The 5,453-nt window shown below is 30.6% G+C and overlaps 1 long non-coding RNA gene across 3 annotated transcripts; it reads right to left on the minus strand.

Annotated features, from left to right (window-relative positions):
* Positions 1-468: 468 nt before the first annotated feature.
* Positions 469-1,763, minus strand: LOC110120095. Of its 3 annotated transcripts, none has more exons than XR_002308701.2 (3): positions 1,158-1,763; positions 694-1,078; positions 469-594 (listed from the first exon to the last, which is right to left on the minus strand). It is a non-coding gene; the product is annotated as an uncharacterized LOC110120095 (long non-coding RNA). The 3 variants fall into 3 exon arrangements; XR_007224914.1 differs by having other exon boundaries at positions 469-619; XR_007224915.1 differs by having other exon boundaries at positions 469-625.
* Positions 1,764-5,453: the final 3,690 nt, after the last annotated feature.

A 5,453-nucleotide genomic window follows, 5' to 3' on the forward strand; every position in this document is an offset into this window, starting at 1 on the left:
TGTAATGTACTTAAATTTTGCAGTCAGGTGCAGAGAAAATAGCCTCAGACTCGCATTTTTTTGCGCATTGACTTTAGAGGATGAAAACCATATTCAATCCAATGTTTTACTTGTTCAACGCATGTGATCCATTTACCCGAACTATAAACAATTTCTTTCATAATTTTTATAAATTAGCCACAAGTAAGTTGCAGAAGCAGTTTGCATCCTATCAATCACGATCCAAACATTTTATTAAAAAATTAATAAATCGGTCGATTAGTCTAAGATGGAGCATTATCATCGATCGATTTACCAATTTTTTCATCGTCTCTAGTTAATGCGTAATTTTGGAGAAGAATTTGACCGAAATGTAAAAATGAGAGTCTGGAGCTACTTAATAACGAGAAAGAAAGAAAAATGGGAAGAAAGAAAACATGAAAGAAGGAAAGAAGAAAGAAATTGAGCATAACTTCTGAGGTCAAAATTTTTCTTTATTGCATCTTCATATAGTCATCAAATACTCATATTGTGCTCAACAAGTACTCATATACATCATTGTACAGTACATGTTGTCAGTTTTAAAGGAGCCATGGATTGCAAATGACCGGTTCTCTTAGAAAAAAAAGTTTCATTAATCCTTAAACTGATTTTATACATATTTCAAACCCAGATATGATACAAAAAATAAAGATAGTGTCATTATTTACTCACTCGTGAACGTATAATATCTACCAGTTTGATGTTTAAACTGGCTTTGTTTACATGTTAACGTCATATATGGAATAAATTAGACCTGTCCAGAAGACCCTGTGTCATAATGTGAGGATTTCTATACTCCTAAACTTTGGTATTCTGATGATTGCGAATGTTGCTGATGAAAGAAATTCTCTCATCCGAAAACAAGATATCTTCAAGACCGCGTGGATTGCGTTTAACGTTCTTAGCACCAAGTGATAAAATTTTCGTCGAGTGACATAATCCATCTTACAGACTTTTTGCACGTGATAAACCTTGTAAGAATGTAGACCCTTCTCATGTATTCTTCTTTTCACTATTTCGTGTGAAATCCTTATTCGATAAGTGATTCTTCGTAAACCTATCAATGGATACTTACATATACAAACAATAACACGATGAACGTTAAATGAGGAATTGGTGTAGTAATTGTAGATTACCTTTGGCAATCCACCCTTGAACCCTTTGGCAATCATGACGATCTGAAACTTCCCCTCGATGCTGTGATCTTCCATTAGTTTTTGCCGATTATTGATATATACTAGGGAACAAAGAATAATTCCAATCAACTGTGTAGCGACACACGAGTTAGAGGACGATTCAAATCATGTTGTTGTTTTGCCTCGGAGTAGCAATATCGTTAGGATACACATAACGTAATAATAAATAAACTCCAGGCAAAACAATGTCACCGCTACGTGCAACCGTCAAACGTAGACGTAAGGAAGTCAGTATCTATCAATTACCAACGAGTTATCAGCGAGTATTTTAGCGACTAAACACTGTCTTAGCGAATTTGTTAGTACGAGCGTATTAAAGACATTATCTGTATTTATTTATTATTTTAAAATATACTTGACGGTTTTCAACAGCGAGTTATCTCGTTATTCGAACAAACCAACCAACCTCTACAGCTTCATCAATAGCACACTCTCTAAACTCTATTGCTTTTCATTATATTATTATATTATATAATATTATTATTATATTATTGTTTCTTTATTCTGTTATTTATATTGTTTTTTATTTGTTATATATTATAGCAATATAATAAATCATATCAGACTAAGAAACTGTAAACACTTCTTTCCAACAGAACAGATCATTTGCGACCCATGATCCCTTTGAGATTTTTGTTCCCCGTGATGAGTATTATACGATGCAACAAAAATGACTGGACCCTAAAAATCATCAAAGATCAATTTTATGATCTACTTTTTAGATCGATCAGATCTTACATCGATCAGAAGGTATAGAATCTCCTTACAAAGCCATGACAAATATTTTTTTGATATCCTGTACATATTCGTTCCGACTATCGAGATCGCTATCATCATATCCGTTTTTAACCCTTGAAAATTACGTTCGATAAAAAAATATTAAATGAAGATTGACATGTTTACAAAATATAATATTTTATAAGAAAAGTTAGTCCGTGCCAAATACCATTACTACTGAACAGTTTTCTTGAAAAAAGAACTTTTACTTTCTTATTTAACGAAAGATTGTCTCGTATAAACTATAACAAATTCCGAAATTCGTGTCGTAAGTGATCATACGACATTCCACTGAAAACCGTAAGTGAACCACCGAATTATCATATATTAAATCTTGTTACTTACTAAAATCCACAGAAATGAATCATAAGCTACTTCATAAGATTTTGAATGACAGATAGAGAATGTATGGATGTATTTGCCTGCACACGAGCCTGCCTCTGTATAGAGATAGTCCAATAATCTGATATATTTGACAATCCAGAGCTATCGAAATCTCAAATGCGCCGAATTATTGGAATTGTACTATATTTCGATAATGGGAATTTGCATAGGAACAACCACTCTTACTCCGTACGTGACAAAATCGAAATTGTTATACAATTTGCGATTGTTTGGTGTTCATAAAAAATTAAAAAGTTGAAATTGTAAACAATATAAGCGCCAACAATGGAGATTTTCAATGGAAAAAGATAATTCATTTCTGTTAATATTACTTGGATCACTTGAACTTTATGCACTTTTAGCATTTATCATCTTTATAAACTTAGAAAGAGAATAAATAACAAAGAGTATAATTAGATCAATGGAATTTATTTATTTGTATATTACACAATATTTTTAATATACTATTCAATATCCTCCATTTATGATTGTATCTTTATCTTGTTGTAACCGTAGAATCTAGAATGAATTATTTCAACGCTTATAGCAACGACTACAACAAAAGATTATATAAACATAACTAAAGAACCGATGCAAAGATTTAATTTATCAAATATTATAACGAATATTTTGGATATTTGATGTATTTTTGCATATTGTATGTATTCTGTGCATTTTCGTACTTTTAAATCTGCTAAAATTAACAAATTATACAAATTAATTAATTAAACTGAATAGACATCTGCAGTCTATTTATAACCTTCTTCACCACGTTTTATATGGAATTTGTATCTTCTTCCATCAAACAAATTTTATTTTGGATCCTTTTTTTTTGCCGTTTATCGCTTATCGTTTCAACTGTTCCAATCATATCTGTGGGATAAATTCATTCTGTATTTCTTATACATAGTTGCATATAAACGAATCTTATTGAAATTGACTGAGATCTCAAGCGGTTTACATAAACTTTCTTAAAACCAAGTTTTGATGATAAATTCAAAATTGACTCATAATATATTATCGTAGTTTAACCGCAATAAATTACTAAGCGAAACTGGTTAGAAAATCTGACTCTTGTCGAGTTTAACGGGAGTAACCGACGCGTGCGACGTGGTATGATGGCTCAAGCTATACGGAAGTGGTAGTAGTAACTATGAAATTAGAGACCTGGTGTAATGGTAAACTATTAATTCCTAAACAGTGAATTTAATTGTAGCAAGTGTTGATTTAGCATAGTTCGAAACATTGATTTAAATGATGATCTGAAAGATTTCCACAGTTTAATTATATTTAAAGTATTATATTTGTTTGAAATGAATGCAAGAAGAAAAACAAAAAAAGAGACAATTTTGTGGAGCCAATCTCTAACTAACGTTAATTATTAATTAATATTTGTTACTACTACTGCTGTCAGTGACTACATATTACTACTAACATACGTAATATAAATAACTAACTATTAATATTAATACATAATACTACAACACTAAATAGTATCAATCGTAACTATTAACTAAATCTAATTAGTAATAAATACTATCTGCTACTACTATAACTAATAACTATATGTTTCTAGTAACTATCAAAATTTCCCGTGTTCACCATCATTGTTAACTATCAATTAAGACGAATTGCCAAATAATATATAATATAATATTAATACTAATATTAATGATAATATTATTATTAACTGTTAACTGCTAGTAACTGTTAAGTGAAATTCTCAAATTAGCCAGGAAATTTATAGCGAAAAAGAAAAATTGGGACGTAATGTGTTTTTTTTTAATTAGAATTTTATTAAGTAATATACATATTATTTACTTTTGACGTATTTATACTCCTTAAAGTAGGTTCTACAAGTACCTAGACTATTAGTAATAATATAATCCACTAATTTTTATATAAATTCATATTTCTGTTAGCGCAACGTAAGAAATATAATTTAAGTATAAATTTATTTCATTCTTCAAAATTTTAATAGTAGAATAAGAAGACCATTTTAGTGATTTTCTGTATTGGTATAAATCAGCTTTTCTTATATAAATTTATGTAAAATTTCCATAAATTTGTAAAATATACGATCGTAGATTTCATTCTTTTATAAATTATAAGTTTCCAATTTAAAGTTTAAATACATAACAAATAAGGATTGAAAACAATTATGTCATTGATATTGATTCTTAAAACAAATATACAAAACTTTTAGCATATAACCTGTATAAGGAATCAGAATTTCTAAAAACCATTCTTTTTGGTTCTATGTTAATTCCAAAACTTGACTAGAGTCAATTCTTGTTTAACTTTTGGAATAAGTGGAATCTTATGTTCTGCTACAAACAATCCATTATATATTTTTTGTATACTTCTTCGCTATATTTTTGAATGTTAGGTATATATTATATATTTTTACATAAGTTTCTCATAAATCCCTGAAAATTCACGATCTAATAACAACTTTCTTGATACAACAGAAAATTAAACGACCCAGCTATTGTAGTTCTTGTTGTTGTTTCAGTTTAACAGATCTACCTTTCTCAGTTATACAGTGGATTAGTCTAACATTGACAAACTATCGCTTATTTTGGTCTTTATAATAACTGAGAAAGGTCTGTTAAACTGAAACAACAGCAAGAACTACAACAGCTGGATCATTTAATCAGAGTCAGACAAGACGACGTCCCTTCATCCGTGTATCCTGATTGTTTACTATGATCAGCCAGTTTCAACCTCCATCATGGATATTCTCGTACGCTCTATTAATTTCGGTTGCAGCTGTTGGAATTTTCGTTCATAGCTGCGTCGATCGCGATTTATCAACCGATCGACCATCTCTCTGTAATCGTTCAACGCTTGTGACTCGAATTCCAACAGGCTGTGAGAGATATCATACGAGCCAGATAGCAGGCGGAATATCGTGTTTGAGACTGAATTATATTGTTTGACAGAGATAGGGATCCTGTTGCGTTTCAGCCTTCGCGTTTAATGTATTGGTATCCTGGTTCAGCTAAATGGACGGTGAAACGGTGCGTCTCGCCTCGTGACCCTGATTTGTTCTTTGTTACAGCCTGATTTTAG

This window comes from Bombus terrestris, chromosome 8, assembly GCF_910591885.1.
Source record: "Bombus terrestris chromosome 8, iyBomTerr1.2, whole genome shotgun sequence".
Taxonomy (NCBI): Eukaryota; Metazoa; Arthropoda; class Insecta; order Hymenoptera; family Apidae; genus Bombus; species Bombus terrestris.